The 17,726-nt window shown below is 38.8% G+C and overlaps 1 long non-coding RNA gene across 1 annotated transcript in view; it reads left to right on the top strand.

The window, feature by feature from the left end:
• The window catches only part of LOC133378176 (uncharacterized), a 55,645-nt gene extending 44,007 nt beyond the window's left edge, over nucleotides 1-11,638 (top strand). Inside the window, exons 2-3 of the long non-coding RNA XR_009760903.1 lie at nucleotides 8,558-8,687; nucleotides 11,557-11,638. This is a non-coding gene — a long non-coding RNA (uncharacterized LOC133378176). The remainder of the gene's footprint in view (nucleotides 1-8,557; nucleotides 8,688-11,556) is intronic.
• Nucleotides 11,639-17,726: the final 6,088 nt, after the last annotated feature.

Genomic DNA, 17,726 nt, shown 5'->3' with positions numbered 1-17,726 from the left:
AACATAAATGTTATATGTCCATGAAGAAAACTTCTCTAGTGCTAAGAAGAAATTTGTGTATTGAGGTGGGGGTAGGGTAGCCAGAAAAGAAATGCACAAGACATTTCTACGCATTTTTTAAAAAAATCTCTAACCACTTTATCAAGATTCCCCCGATTTTCCATAGATGATAACTGGCAGGACAATATTGTTTCTTCAGGGTGAAAACTCCTTGTCCATCAATACAAGTGGCTGGCATATCAGGGTAAATTTGTATACTACCTCAAAAGATTCAGTGAGTTGATTATCGCTTATTTGGCGTGTTTTGCTCTCTCTTCAGTAGGAATGGTGGAGAAATTCATTTAGTCCATATTTAAATGCCAACCTACCTAATTCACACCTCCCAAGCCAATACACAAACCAAAACACTGCTGTCCTTCATAATTCACTTTGTCAAATTTGGGGATGTGATTCTCCAACCAAAAAAAATGCATGCAAACAAAAAATCCATATATTAGGAGAAAGTACATGCAAAAACAGTTATATTAGTGAAGATAATCTGCAAACATACATGATATTAGGGCAAAATGTTTTTAAAATGCACATATTATGCATATGCAAAATTGTATACAAAATGCATATATTAGGTGAAATTGATACAAAAACGTAAGCTCATCTTCATGTGGACTTTTTTGTAAAAAAAAATCACAAACTTATGTGAAAATGGGGAGTTCTGAACTTAAGATTGGAAAAATGAGAAACTGAGAGAAAATGAAATTAATATATTCTTTTATCCTTACACTTCAATATGGAAGCAGAGAGAGAGAATTAACAATATTTGATGGAAGTTCTATATTATTTTCAAATATACATCTGCTTAGCTCTATCAGTATTTTTACATATGATCATATAAATTACATTGTTGAATCTGAGGTTCAGTCCATTACAAACTGGGAACATATGAAGTGTTTCCTTTTATTGACAGTTGTGTAAAGTATGAATAGTTCATCAATGCCGGTGTGTAAAATAGTGTAGATGAAAAGAAAGATACTCATAGCATCCAGTTGTTATTAATAATTATTTTATCTTTTCAGTTCCTTTTCCTTACTCCAAGTAAACAGAAGGGTAATCCAGAATGGCACAATATTGGCATGGATTTACATTGATTATCACCTCTTGCCACATATGCATGAGAACACTTATTGCACCTCCATTATATTTTTTGTGGAGAGCAATGTATTCTTTTCGTGATAAAGAGGGCTGAAAACAAATTATTTCTAAGGAGATACCTAAGGAGAACTTTTGGAACATCCACCTGAGTGACTGAAACAATCTCTATTAAATATTTCTGCATGCGGTTATACATTTCCTGCAATACATTAAATGTGAAACAATTGTTTGATTCCTGCAAAAGTTCCTGTTAGCACAATCCCGGACAAAGGAGAACTGTGAGGCAGCTTTTGTAAGTATTCACCTCAAATATTCATCCCCCTACAACTAATTTGCAGTTCAGTGCACACAGCCCTCTCCCTCACACCTTTCTCTTTCCTTAAACTTGACTTAAAATTAATTTCTTATAACCTATGTGCCACTCCACGGCACTTAAGCAATTGTGAGAGTGTCTGCCATATTATGATGGCCGAGATGATGGGGCTATAAGGCTGGCAGAGGGATTAGCTATGGGTCAAGTGTTTAGCCATCTGGATTTTCCATGAGCTAAACTGATTTTTTGACACCTCTCTTTAGACTAAATCGGAGGCAAAGTGACTAGCAAATTATTCTTCCTGAAGCTTTTTCTTTTTCTCCTTTTCCAGTTTGCCCTAGTGTACATGAGGAACTGCACTGCTTCCACCCCCCTGTGGTAATTCTGTGCCATGACATACATTCCATTTCACATGGCCTACTCCTTGAAAGACTCAGACTTTCTGTAAGTGCTGTGTAGTGATTTCTAAGACACAATACAGACACACACATACACACACAAATTCTCTTCCATTCATTGCCGGTAACATTCACAAACAAAATGAGTGTATATAGGTAAATCTGACATAGGGGGGAATTCTGTTAAATATTTTGAATAGTTTGAACTCATTAAATACATTTGAGAGCTGCTTTTGTGTGTGAATATACCATTTTTTTAAATACTCCATAAACCAGATGTTGAGCCCAGTTAAGCTGCTCAGAAGGATAACTTTTAAAACAACCTTAGAAATGTGAAATGAAACTACTTTATACTGTATGCCACTTGAGTGATACTTTGAAAACAATTGTTTTGAATCCCCCCAAAGCCAAACATAACATTATTGACATTTTCTCACTGAGAGCACATTTTACAACTTCTCCACTTGTTATATGTAGCAGATGGTGTTCAAACAAATCAAGGAGAAGCTGCAGAAGTAAGGGGGGGTTAGGATGAAACCAGCAAAGAAACTCATATATTTCTTCAGATGGTAAGATGAACTGCAGATGGTGAAGAGCAGCATAGAAGCAGGCAGTGTAAGAAGCAACCGCTTAAAGAAGAGTCCGCTTGTTTTCAGGATCGGACAACTCCAGTAGCTGTCGCTGCATGATTTATGAAGGTTATTTTCTATACATTATGACGCCAGGGAAATGACAATTAAACCCGAGCAAACTCCAATCACTTGCTTTTACTAATTGGGAATTCTTAAAAATGTTTGCCAAAGGCTACCACTTATCTTTTGTCCATCTCATGACTTAGGCTTTTCCAGGAGGAACAGATATTTTAGAGCAGCATCAATCTTCTGGTACAGTACTGTTTTTAATCTGACACCTGCAGTCAAATTAACCCTAAGTTAAGCTTAACAAAGTCAGTAATAGAAAAAAAAACTGCAATCCATAGTTGTCTGCTGAAAAGCTTTAAGTCGTACAAAGCATCTGGATTGATAAGTGCTAAGCAACGTCAAAAATCATTATGGTGCACTTAAAAATGATTTTCAAGAATATACTTGATAATGCTTGATAATGAATGATGTGTCAGGTATTCTATATTTAAAAAAAAGAACTAGATTTTTAGGACAGTTTGTAACTTGGCCGTAAATATATACTCTACACTGATGCTTAGTATACAAGGTTACAGCCTTGAAGCAAATATCTCTTTCAATTATATGGACTTTCCCATTAGTAACTTATTCAGACATCCTGACTCCGCCCTTCTCAATAGCTGATCTTACCTATAAACCTGCATAGAATCATAAAGAGTGTCAAGATTGCACATTTGGAATAATGGGCTCCATCCACAGATTCACTCAGCTGGCACTTAAGGTAGTATCAGAAGGAGCGTTGACTGTCTTAGTGGCATGATGTGATCCTCAGAGAGGGCAGCGCTGGCCCATGTGTTTAAGCAAGGGATATCTAAGACGAATGGTTTAAGTTATGTTTACATTGTTATTATTGTCATTATATTTATTATACCTACAGTTACTTGTAGTGTTGTAACCATGCTCATTAGGGTACCTCCTGCTCCTAATATTAAAGTGTCAGGCAGCCATTAGAACAGCATCAAAACACATACATGATTATTAAAAGATTACGTCATTGTTATTGTTATGCTCTCTACACTTCTCCAAGCAGTGAGACATTTGAAGGGTTTGGTTTCCTTTGGAAGGAGGTCACTGGTAGCTTATTTGGTGTTTTGTAGTATCTGAGTTTATTTGTATGTAACAGCTCAAACACTCGAACAGGCAGTCAAAGTCACTGCTCCACACCAGATTGCCAGAGAGGCAGTCGACCTCCCGCCTCTATGAGTTGTAATGTTTTAATTAATAATTTAATATTCAGTTGTAGTATATTTGAAGAGAATTTGTTGGGATTGGTTTGTTTGTACACATAAATATTTCATAGCCTGAAATATAGGTACTCCTGAGAAATAAATCATATATGATGTATGAAACAGTGTGTACAAATGCCTTCCCATCCTCCCTAAACGATATCCCAATTGCAGGGAAATAAGAAAACAAGCACAGATGCTTGTCCTCCTGGGGTCACAGTCTAATGCAGGCATGGCTAACTAGTGGCTCTCCCATCATAGGACTCCAGTTCCCATCACCGCCAGCCAGAATGGCCAATAGTCAGAATCCATGGAGCTGTACTCTAGCAACATCTAAAGGGCCAACTAGTTCAGTGTCATAAAGTACTACCCTGAGGTTCGTAAGCCTTAGAGATAGAGTCCATGCATGGGCATGAAAGCATAATCTGAGTGCAGCCCCCTCCCCCTTGGCTCAATTTCTGTGATGATGCCATCTTCTGCTCTTGCTAGGGTACAGCTTTGCTGCATAGCTTTGCCACCAATAATCAGGGTGTGGTATGACAACCATCCAAGCAAAATGGTATTTTGAATTTGCCCGCAAACTATTTTAATTTTAAAAAATAGCTTCTTTTTGTTTTTTGTTTTTTTATTTTGACATTGCGAGCTGCAAGAAATTTATAGAGATTCGGGAGATGTGCTCAGTGTTTCCCTTATTGTGAAATGTGTCTTGATGGAGTGTTGATGATTCTAAAGTGTGCAGCAGGTCTTTCTGCTCTGAACTTAGCCTTAATTCGGATTGTACAAATTTCAGTTAGATCCTTGAGCTCTACTAACTGGTTGTCCTCTTTTTAAGACTGTTTCAATTACCAGGACCTAAACACTGATGAAAGAATTCTCCTGGATTTGCAACATGACTAATGTGTGGTGCAATATATAGCTTGGTTGCCATTGTGCCATAAAAGTTAATAATTATGCCTTAATTATGTTTTTAGGCAGATTCTTAAACCAAAAATTGATTTATTTTTGAATCTTGCTGTCCCTCAGTGTTATCAGACTGAATATGGTTTTGTGGCACCTTATATGACTACATTTGTGATGTGAACTCTTGTAGCTTGCTTTCAGGTTCTGTTTGGTTGTTGTTTTAAAAATCTCATTGCATAGTGATCTTTCTCAGTGCCTTTCTGGTTAAATCTGTATGTAATTGTGAGCACATTTACCCTAGAACTTTACTCCTGTTGTGCAGCCAGAGACCATCAGCTCACCTCCATTTTGGGTTCCCAATTGGCTCAAAAGTCTCTATTTTGCCTGGAGATATTAGTTGGCAAGGTCTAATCAATTAGGACAGAATTCATTTGCAGATCCTATCAATGTTCTATTGAAAATGAAGTGTCCTTAACCCTCTATATGCTGGTCAGGGAACTATTGGACTCACTAAAGCCTAACCTTCTTTGCTTCCTATCAACACAATACTGTATCACTGATCAATTAGGAAATGAGAGCCCCAACTTGCGTGGCCTTCTAGTTATTACCAAAACATACTTACCTAAAGTCAAACATTCCCCTTTGCCAAGGAGGACAGGGAAACTTTCTCTTTCCACAGCTGGAAACTTTTCTTCCAGATGCAACTGTAATTTATTTAAATATGCCAAGTAAATACAAATACATATCAATAACCTTATGATAGACCCATAATTTAACCAATTATCAATTAACTTTAATAAATAGACAATAGATATAATCAACTATACACTGAATATAGTCCAATAAAAATCTCATTCTTGTTTCTAGTACCTTTCAATAGTATTATCTCATACATTATTATATTCCTAAAATGTAAAACCATTACAATCAACCAGCTAGTTTCTAACTATGGAAACATATTTCTCCAATCTATATCTCTTCTCCTGTTCCTGTTGTCTCTAAAAGGCTGCCACTCCTTCTAAAAACAAACAAACCAACAAAACCTCTTCTCTTTCTTTGCTTATCTGTCTGAAAGGACCCATATGATCTTGCTCAGAATGGCTAAACCCCAAAATTTGATATACCATTCCTGAATTAATGATGTTTTCCTTTGATTCCAACATTTAGCATATGTCTTCTGAGACTATAATTGATCTTAGATCCCTGAACTCAGTGATGTTTTCTGGAGTAAGGATAAACTCAACGATTAACCCATATGACTTCCATTCTTGTGTGTCCGTCTCCTAACTAGGGATGGATGGATTGGACTTAATTTGGTCTGTCATCTTTTTGCACATGACTGATAGAAAGTCTGTTCCATCCCATTTTCAAGTACTTGTCTAGATGGAGCCAGCCACCTTTTTCTTCATACAATTACCCAGGAAGAGAAAGAATGTCATAATATAATGCTGTTTCTAGTAACCTTTTCCAGATGCATTTTGTGCACACACAACAGGTGTCATGCTTTGTGGCTAAAGATAGCCCTCAGATGACCTTGTAAACTATAAGTCAGGGAAAATAAACTGGTGGCCCTCCAGATGCTGCTGAAATATAGTTCTTATCAGTCCCAGCCAGCATGGCCAATGGTCAGGGATTATTGGAGTTGCATTTCAGCAATATCTGGGGGGCTACAGGTTCTGTAAATAATTGAAGCATGCAACAGTATACGTTGCAAAATTGTAGATTAATCCACATATCTAAGCTTTGATCCAACCACTGGTTTGAGAGTTATGAATCAGGTAAGTTAGCTCCAAAATGGAGCAAATGAAATTCTCCACCCCATCTAGTGATCCTTGCCTGGGAATGTTTTGCCATGACTATGTAAGGTCTGCTCTCCCTGTCTTCTTTTGGGATACATCCTAATGCTAAGGACCCTTGCTCCCCCTTTCTGTGGTGTATTTTCTGTCAGATTATACGGAATGAAAACTATGACTTGTTCCCTCCTTCTCCCTTGTTAGCTTTCTAGCTTCCACCACTTCAGCTCCCCTCCTTTACCCATAAATGCTGACGCATCACTGCACAACCATTCTTAGCTCTCCATGTATTTCCGATTTAGGTTCTCCCTCTCTTTTGGGACAAGCCCTCAGTAATTTACCTTACAGTGGTTTTTTTTCCACTTTTCATATAAAAACCTATTCCTTAGCATGAGCAATTATGTGTCAGATGTGTATAGAGACACTTGTCCAGAAGGTCTTATTCCTTGAACATGGGCACATAAAATTAAGATGTATATAAATACACTTGTCGCAAGCAAGCATGGCCACACTGGATTGGATCTACCACTGGATGTGCACTTACTGCTGTAAGTTCATGCATGACCAGAATTAGATTGGTGCTAAAACTATTTCAGGAGATCAATCAATAATTGAAGTCTCTTTGCTCTTATCTCTCATCCAACTTCCTGGGGTTACACTATCCAACACATTTTCATCATGAAATTTACACATAAGTAAACCTACAGGGGGAGAGCCAGTGTGGTGTAATGATTAGAGTGTTGGACTATGACCTGGGAGACTAGGGTGTGAATCCCCACACAGCCATGAAGCTCACTGGGTGACCTTGGGCCAGTCACTGCCTCTCAGCCTCAGAGGGAGGCAATGATAAACCACCTCTAAATACTGCTTACCATGAAAACCCTATTCACGGGGTCGCCATAAGTCGGGATTGACTTGAAGGCAGTCCATTTCCATTTCAAACCTGCAGGGTAGTCTTTCTAAGACACTGGCACAAATTCTCACCCATACAACATCCTCAAATTTCAGCTGGTTACCTCTTACCATTTTCATTCTGAAAACAAAAATGCTACCTGGAGCATAAAATATCACAGAAATACACTGATTTGGGGTGTATTTAGTACCCCAGCTAATGTTAGTGGATTGTGTGGGATGTCAAAAGGTTGGCACAAACCATATAATGTTGTTTGGGGACATTTTGCCAACCAAGGGCAGTTTTCTTGCAGGTTTCTAACACTCCACAAAACCATTAATATTAGCTCTCAGTTGTAATAAAAAAATTTTGCTAGGCACTTACAATATTTTCATAACTTTTTTACTTAAAATAAAGTTTTTGTTGTTGCAGTTGAAAATAAAAACCATAGTTTATTAAAGGAACAGAAATTGAGGTGTTCACTCAATATGCAGGGGGAAGCACACATGTTTACTGCACAGAAAAATTCTATGCCCTCTGAGTAAGTGTTTTTTGGCTCTGGGTGTTTGGGTATTATCAAGCACACGTCTTCTGACCCCCCATATTTTTGAGGTCAAAATATCACCCAGCCATACTTTGGAAATCACATTGAGGTAGAAATAGAGTTCAAAACCATTAGTGTGATTTTTTTTTATTAAAAGTGATAAAACGTGGACAGGTTAAGAAACAATGTAACTTCTTCTTTGCCTTCCAAGACAGAAAAAAAATGGGTCAAGTGTCCTTTAAAAAGATAGTGTCCTTCAGATTCCATTTCTTTGAAAAAGTTAATATAGGATAGTTACTCATTTTAGTGCTAAAGTTAATGTGGGGCTAAACTTCTGCTGTTTGAAAATGTAAATACATAGTGCTGATTCTATGCACTATGAATTCATGTAGACTCTTGCCTGTGATCTAGTTCCATATGGATCTCACTGTAAACTGGGAAAAAGACATTACAATGGATCAAACATAAATGTATGAGTGTGTCCATTGTTTATTCATATCACTGTATCCAATATAACTGCACATTTTATATGGAGCTAATATATGCAACACCTTTTCCTTTTTAAAGTATTTTTGCAGGAAGTTATGTCTTGCTTTTCTGAAACATGATCAGGATAATAAGTAACCTTGTTTTAATCTGTCTATTAAATTGTATTTCTGCAGGTGACAGCACTTGTTTCATAGCAGCCATGGCAACTAATTTCATAGTACAAAATAAAGATCACCACCAGAATTCTATGTTTTCTTTACAACCTCTTCACTATTTGAAACCCATATTCCTGTATCCCATTAGGTGAGTACCTTGGACTAGAAGTTTTGTTATCTGTTTCTAGATTGCTATGGAATATGCACATTTATTTTATGTAAGAAATCGCATGACTGGGCATAGTGTTGTCCAAAAAGGCAACTTCAGGGTGGTAGAGAAAGCAAGCCATCACTAGCAGTCAACTAATTCCTGCAAGTACAAGCAGATCTATGTCCACCTGAAATCATGAAAGTAGGCTGGCTTCAGAAGACAGCATTGATTCTTTCCTTTGTGCTGAACTGTATTTCTGACAAATAGCATAGACATTTAGAGTTGTATCCAGCTAAGTCATACTCAGAATAGACCCACTGAAAACAATGGACTTAAGTCAGTCATGTCCATTAAATGTAATGGGTTTCCTTTGAATATGACTAACAGTGTATACAACCCTTACAGCTTCTTTTATGTCAGCATTAATAGTGGGCCAATGTAATGCAGCCTGTGCTCTTCTTTGACATTTTCCTGTATCTTTAAGTAGCCCTTTAAGTAGTCTTTGTATCATGCCTTACAGTAATGCTTTGGGCAAAATCAACCCTGTTCCTTTCAACAATATGCCACAGTACAGATAACTTTTTTTATATACTGGTAATTAGGGCTGTGTATGTGACTTCCAGACTAGCCAGTACAGGTGGCTTTCATAACCTTTGGCTGTGTGTGATCCTGATTTGTAGCTTCTGCAAAAATTGTCCATATTTTATCTGAGGCAGGAAATAATTTTTTAAATTAGATTGACATGGATGACATCTGTTTCTGTGATTTGCAATTTTGTGCTGTCAAAGGCTTTGGATATTACACAGCAATCAATAGATCCTTCCAAGGATTATATGTTATGGTTGTGACACATAGCTACCTTTGAAAGAGCAGTCTTTGCAACCAAGGGAATATCCCTGATAGACTCTTCTTTGCTATTGAAATCAATGGTTTATGATCACTTTAAGGCAACATAAGTGTTTCATATATGAATACATTAAATCGGTGCCTGAACTTTATGATTCCACCTTGGCAACTCATAATGCTTGCTTTTGATCAAAGACAAGTATTATGGCCCCCATGAGTTGTTCTTCATCTTGGATTGTAATCTGGGTTGGAGAATAACTCATTCGTCCTTCCCTCCCTTCCACTGGTGGTAGCAAGGGGGTGTCATCAAAAGCCTCTCTTCATCCCTGGTCCCATGTTCCCATATCCATATGCACAGAGCATAATTTTGCAAAAGTCTTCTGGCATATTTGCTTTCACCTGAAAAATTGGGCATAAATTTCACTATGAAATTAACCATACCAATGAATTTCTGTATCCCTTCTTTATTCTTAAGGGTGGCATTTTTTATTATTATTATAGGACTGGGGTCATAGGATATTATGATACCCAATCCTGTGTTGGTGTTCATCTTTTAATAGGGTGGGGTAGGATTTGTACTTTTTATGTTATTTCAGGATGAGTAGTTTTAGTCTATTATTTTTTATATATCTATTTTATGTATATCAGGGCCGGTTCTAAAAGGCGGTCAGGTGGGGCACTGGCCCGAGGGCCCCTCTGCTCCCCTTCCGTGATCCGCGGCAACAGGCATGGATCGCAGGGGAGGAGCTTCTGCCTGCCCACCATTCCTTCGCCCCACCTACCTGTCTCCTGCCTTTTAGCATTGCCCTTAATGAAGATGACGGATGATGTTTCCCTAAAGTGCTGAAGCACCTGTCGCCATCTTGGTTGATGACAGAGATGCATGTGCATAGCACACACATGTGCCATCAACCAAGATGACAGCAGAGGCTTCATCCAATTAGGGATACCGTGTCCGCCATCTTGGTTAATGGCAATGCTAAAAGACAGGAGACAGGTAGGTGGGGCGATGGAATGGTGGGCAGGCAGAAGCTCCTGCCCTGCGATCCACAGCTATTGCCACGGATCACAGAAGGGGAGCAGAGGGACCCCTCAGGGGCCCCTGTAGCTCCAGGGAAAGGGGAAGAGGAAGTGGAGACAGGTAAGTGGGGGGGCATGGGGGGAAGGGGAGCAGAGACAGGTAGGTGGAGGGCATGGGGGCGTGGGGGACCCCATGCGCATGCATGCACACACATGTGCACACACCAGGGCCTGGGGCAAGCTGATGCCCAAGGGCCCCAGCATGCCTGGGGCCAGCCTTGTATTTTAGATTTTCTATCATGTATGCTTTTATAATTGTAAGTCACTTTGAGACATTTTTGTAGTAAGTGGCAAATAAATGGAACTAATAATAATAACTATGGATTGGATCCTGAGTTCCCTTCAGCTAGTGGGAGGCAACTTTGGCTGATTATCTCTTTCCCCTGCAGACAAATAGAAAATCTGCTCTGGAGGGTTGGGGGAACGTTCTGAAGCAGTATGAAGGGGACTGCAGTGGAAAGGGGAAAATTAGGAAAGTCAGCTCCTCCCTTCTGCCAGTGGGATTATGGTCTGGTCTGGATCACAAGACCTTCTGTGAATGGAAGGAGGCTTTTCTTTTTGCAGAAGGGAATTCAGGACCCAAGCCCTTGCAGTGTTACATTGTTGTCTGAATATACACACCCACACACACAAACACACTTTGTGTCATGCTCTTTGGTGGCATCAGTATGTCATCTGTGCACACCATAGTCTCTTTGAGGCCCTCAAATATTTGTTAAACTTTTTTAATGAAAGACTGCAGGGGTGGTATGGGGTGTAAAAAGGGAGGGTTTACAGGAATGGCATCCCTAAGCACTCAGAGAAGCTTTTGTGGGCAAGAACCTACCTTGCCAGATGCCACAATGTGCTACTAATGCCTCTATAAGTACATCAGTCTTAAAAGGTGCCATAGGATTCTTTTCTATTTATTTTAAATATTTTTATCCTGCTTTTTGATCAGGATGAAAAATGACCTTCAAAGCAGTTAACCACAAAAATGAATATAAAACCATGTGTACAGCTCAAATCAGTTACTATACAACTCAAATAGGCACTTCTTCAACTGTTCATCAAAAGGTAAGCAGTGATGTGGCCAGGCAGGACATTTCACTGGAGGACATTTCACAGATGACAGAGAAAGGCCCAGGAAGACCCCTGATGTTGATCTGAGTGCATGGTCTGCTTCCTCTTGGGGGAGGCAATGATTCTTCAGATATCTGGTTCTATTTTTGGGTTTCGGTGATCAGCACCACCACTTTGAATCTGGCTTGCAAACCAACAGGAAGGCCATGAAGATGGTACAGTATAAGAGGTACATGCTGCATATGATTACACACCAGTTCAAAACCAGGAAGCTGTGTTTGGAATAACTTTCTTGGTGTATTGGAGAGACAATTCGGCCTTGCTAACCATTGTGCAGCAAAATGGTAACGTGCTGAGGTGCTAGAATTTTCTTCTTGTTATATACCAGTTTTATATTTGAAGGAAGATGTGGGGGGGAGCATTCAAAAGTGGCAACCCTCCCCTGCAATCCAGAGTGATATAGCCCATTCTACCCCCTCAGCTCTCAACTGGCTCATTCTCATCTTAGGTTCCATATGCATTGAACATTTAAAGCAGTATTATACCACTTTAAACAGTCATGGCTTGGCTTCCCCCAAAGAATCCTGGGAACTGTAGTTTGTTAAGGGTGCTGAGTGTTGTTAGGAGATTCCTATTCCTACACCCCTCACAGAGTTACAATTCCCAGAGTTCCCTGGGAAGAAAGATGGATGGTGAAATCACTCCGGGAATTGTAGCTCTGTGAGGGGAATAGGGCTTACCTAACAATTCTTAGCATCCTTAACAACTTATGGTTCCCAGGATTCTTTGGGGGAAGTCATGACTGTTTAAAGTGGTATAATAGTGCTTTATATGTATAGTGCAGATAGGGCCTTATTCTGCTGTATATATAGACCCAGCGGGACAGACTGGAAAGCTGAGGAAAAAGGAAATGTTGTGGTTAGCAAGTCACCTACAATCTCAATAAAAAACTCTTTGCTTTTACTTATACAGTTCATTCCTAAGTATGTGCTTACTCAAAAGTAAGCTCCAATGATTTCAGTGGAACTTACCCCCAGGTCAGTGTGCATAAATTTGTTGTTACTCTCACAGTACAATCCAACCCAGGTTTCTTCAGAAGTAAGTCTCACTATCTTCAATTGGGTTTCATCTGTAGTAAGCGGGTTTTGGATTGCAGCCTAAGAATTCTAACTTTGATGCACCGCATTCTTCCTCCTATGAGCTACTTTTTCAGGGCTATGCAGTCAAGAGCTGTTTTGTGTGAACATTTTCCTGAGAAAAGTCACAAAATACAAATAATTTATTTCCCTGCCTCTAAAATTTTCTTGGGAAGTGAGACCATTAACAAACATTGTTCAAACAATATCGCTGGCAAGTCTTTCTGGCTTTCTGCATCTTGTTGAAGAGCGCGCTATTGAACCAAGCTAGTCCTCCTACCGCAAATGATTGTTGAATGAAAGAGGACTTCCTAGTTAACATTTTGTAATAATGTATTAAGTAACTTTCAATTAAAGTTTTCTATATATGTGGAAAATGTGTAATGAATAAATCAGTAAAGACCACATAATGAAAGCCTATTAGCAGGATGAATATATTCTTGTAACTCAAATTTCTATACCACTTTGCTATTATCTTCCATCAGAAGAGAACTTACAATTACCATTTTTTTATCTTATCTTGGACTTATTATTAAAGAGTAGTAAAGGAAACTTCATTCCAGAAGCTCTAATGTGATTTTTGATTAATAGCAGGATTTTTATGTGACAAGAATATTTCTCTTAGGCAAAGTATGCACATGTATCATTGCCTGAACTGACTTGTTTCTGGCAGAGCTTTTCACTGACAGTAGGAACTTGTGTTATTGTATAAGTCGATGCACTGGTATATTTGTATACACAGAGCAGATTGTATCTGTTGTACACATTGCACTATAATATGCTGCCAAGTTACAGAAGGCAGCAGATTCTAATCAATACAAACTCATCAAGAGACAAACTCTTCTAAGAAACCAACTAGCCATTTCTCCTACCTTCTAAATTGGTTAAAAGGGGGGGACCCCAAAAACCTGCTGCTTGAAATGTTGCAAACAGGCTCTTGCTGTTAAAGGTATATAGGCCCAAGAAATATATTACTGTTATTGAGAACTATGTACATTTGGGGTGTGTGTGTGCAGGCTTGGCAGGAGTTATTTCTATAAACCCTTTCAAAATATGGGGTTTTAGCCTTTAAAATGCTTTCTCAATTGGCAAGGAGAAAACTCCCTGACAATTCCACATCTAGTCAATTCTTGCTGCAGTTTGATTCCCCCCTCCCAATGAAAACCTCCTATAAATATATGTTTACATAAGTAGATTAAATGTGAGCAATTAGAGTCCTGCCCAATGTGGCCATTTTATGGTGCAGAGTTTCCAATTCCGCCATAATAATTTACTGTTATGGTAAGAAGACATCTCTCATATGAAGGATCACCTCATATTGAGCAATGCTCAGTGTGCCCTTGAGCAGCCTATTCCAAAAATGGTGTACAACCTCAGTAAAGGAGCTCAACAATCACCTCACTGGCATAGCATCATGAATCTTTGTGCTACACTATAGTAGCAGGTGGACTTGGAATGTTTTGCTGCCACGACACAAAGAGGTTGAACTGTATGGTCAAATGCTGCTACTTAGTGCATTTCATTTGTATCCAATTAAGTGCTAAGTAACTCGTTCCATCAGTGCAAGGACTCACACTTGAGCAACAGAACTTCTTCATTACCTCCCCCTTCACCCCTCTAAAACTATCCTGGGGGTTCCCCAAACCCTCCAGAGCAGATTTGGAAAGGGTGTGGGATACACTCAGGGAGATGAGAGTGGAGGAAGTTCCATTGCACAAGTGGAAATCCTTGCACTGATCGAACAAGTTAGCTGGATAGTGCCCTATATTTTTAAAGAAGTTTTAAACTGTTTCAGACATTTTAATTACATTCTGTTATTGATGTATTTGCCACCCTGTGCTCCTTCAGGAGGAAGGACAGACTTTTATTTATTTATTTATCTATCAGTCATCATCATCATCATCATTATTATTATTGCAGAGCTATACCTGAAAGCCCAAAGTGTGAGAAATAACAATTATTACAGATCTATACATGCAAGCCCAAATTGGGAGAAAGTGTGAGAGGAGGGAGTGAAACTGGGAATGATTTACTTACACATGTTCCTGATGACATTCTGGCTGCCACCAAACCAGTTACATCAGTTCAAACTGGAGTCTGCAATATTTAGCTGACCTATATCATTTTAGTAATTACTGAAATGCTAAAGATAACATCCATGTGTGAATATGCCATTTTATGCTGAGAGGTTTTTTTAATATTGCATATAATTAATGATGCTGTTTTGATTAACAAAATAATAAAAAAAAAGTCAGCAGGCTTTGGCAAACCAACAACTTCAGAGTGACAAATGGACAAAACCTGGTTATTTGAACCCATCATGAACAAAACTTTCTTTCAGTATTTTGCTGTATGAATACAGATCAAGAAATTGTTGGATGATTCTGGTTACATAAGAGTAGACAAAAACCAATGTGACCTAATGGAGAGGACCAATGTGGCCTGATTTGGTTTGGGGTCTGGGATTTATCTGAAGTCGATGCATAGTTCTAGATTATACTGAAATATAGATAATCAGGTGCAAGATACCTTCGTTCTCTATCAGTCATTAATTGTGTATTAACATATAAATTGTAACTCTTCTTTGCAAAATACATGGAAGCAGAGGCCCAAATATATATGGATTATTACTGTGTATTTTGCAAAGAAAAGGACAGCACATTTGCATAGATGGCTACTCAGAAGTAACAAGTCCTCTAAGTTCAACGGGGTTCACTCCCAGGTAAGTGGGGATAGGATTGCAGCTGAAATGGTTAAAATGATGCATGTGTTATTTATAACTGACAGGAGGCATGCTTATTTTCTACTTAGCTATCAGTACTTAATCACAAAAGGAACCGAAAGAAGCATTTACTTGGACATGCAAGTAGCTCTCTGTCTCACCTTTTCTTCAGGAATATGGTAACTGCTTCATAAGGTTGTTCTGTGCACAAATGAGATAAAAATCATTAAAAAGCAATTTGTTCACTGAAAAAAGAGACAAAATGATTTAGAATAAGTGATTTTATCAGCATGTTGCAATAACTGAATTTGTAGGTTGCTACTTAACCAGATATACAGTTTATAATTTTACAGTTAAGAGACACGCTATTGAGATTTATGTATGAGATAACAAAATTGTCACAGCCACACTACAGTCCATATGAGAGGCTGGAACCACTTCTTCTGGACAGCAAACCAGCTAGCTGCTGGATGGACCGTAATGAAAGTAAAAGCAACCTATGTTGCAGGATTTATGTGTCAAGTACCAATCAGATAAGGATTCTATGGAACTTTGTTAATTGAAAATCCTGTAATAATGATCACTAATAATATCTTAAATTGGCACTATGCTGCAGAACCAGTAATGAAATAAATGCTTATTTTTAAAAAAAGAAGAAAAGAACATGCTTGCACTTTTCCCAACCTCCCTTCTCTAAACAAAGAAGTTTCAGCTGGGTCATTTCTCTTTCACCTTTATTCACTTCCTTGCTCTTTCAGTCATGTATTTATGTGTAAATTTCATTTTAGTCAACTCCCCCCACCAAAAAACCCTTGAGATCTCCCATCTCACTTTCAAGAGTGTCCCCTGGGAGACCCTGATGGCTGCAGTCAACACCAGCCTCCCCTCTAAAAGCTAAAACAAAAATATGACTTTTTCCATTATTGTGGCTGCAAGCAGAGAGGGAGAGATGCACTCATTTCCTTTTCAAAGTGCCATGAAAGATACGCAGTCATAAGACCTCATTGTTTATTGGTTTGTCCTGGTTGCTCTCTTCTTCTGTTTCCTCCACCTCCTTTTTTGGTATGTGGGGAGTGTATTCTTCCTATTGTCTTGCAGCACTTCCACACAACAGACCAAGGTCTCTTTGCAGAGCTGGTAATCCAAGCCAGTGAATTGCAGCCCATGCAATTTACATGAAAGAGTCGCATGCCACGTAATTCTCTGTGCAAAAAAAGTACAAAAGGCAGACACAGATTGGCTTTTCTTGTCGTAGAATTTCACAGGGAAAGGCATCTAATGATTATGATCTTTTAATTAATGCTGCATTCAGCTCAACATGAAACAAAAGTGTTTGTATTAAGGTCGACAAAATTGACTTTTAAAGGAAGGGGACTACATTAATTACAGTTCACAGATTGTTTAAATGCGATATAAGGGGCATGCTGTGTAGTCCTGTTGCCCAAGCAAGTGCATGTATGCACGCACACAGAGAGCAGGGTTTAAAAAGACAGAACTGGGAACTACTAACTATTTCTGTGGAACATCTCTACCTGTGGAATGAAATGAGCCCTTGGGGAGAAAATAGGCCATGGCAAACAATCAACAAAAGAACACACACACACATGTACCTCTCCAAACAAATAAATACAAAGATTAAATTCTCTACAAAACAAAGATATTTTTAATGGTCATGTCATCATAACAGCAAATACAGAACAGGTAATTACATTACTTTTTTAAAACTGCACTACCATGATAATGGCTGTTCCCTGGTATAATAATCTGTGGTATTGGCTTAATCACACACAAGGCAATCTTACTCATTTGTACTTGTGAAAAAAACTATTGTCCTACAGCTGTGAGAGGATAAAAGTGATCGTAAGTATTCCTCTTGGACTAGTTACCACTTCTAGCCTATAGGACAGCCTTTCCCAACCAGTGTGCCTCCAGATGTTGTTGGACCACAACTCCCATCAGCCTCAGCCAGCATTGCCAATGGTCAGGAAGATGGGAGTCGTGGTCCAACAACATCTGGAGGCACACTAGTTGGGAAACACTGCTATAGGGGGTCTATCAGAAGATAGTCCTCTGTTGTGAAGGACTGCCTGGTCCTCCTCAGATTTATACACAGCAGTTCAAGGGGAGAACAAGGGCCTTGAAATTGCCTATTAATAGTTAGCACCTGGACAGCAGACCCAGGTGTGCTTA

The sequence above is a fragment of the Rhineura floridana genome, chromosome 2 (genome assembly GCF_030035675.1).
Source record: "Rhineura floridana isolate rRhiFlo1 chromosome 2, rRhiFlo1.hap2, whole genome shotgun sequence".
NCBI classification, from domain to species: Eukaryota; Metazoa; Chordata; class Lepidosauria; order Squamata; family Rhineuridae; genus Rhineura; species Rhineura floridana.
The sequence above is the reverse complement of the archived record's forward strand: the minus strand, read 5'-3'. Positions and strand labels throughout refer to the sequence as shown.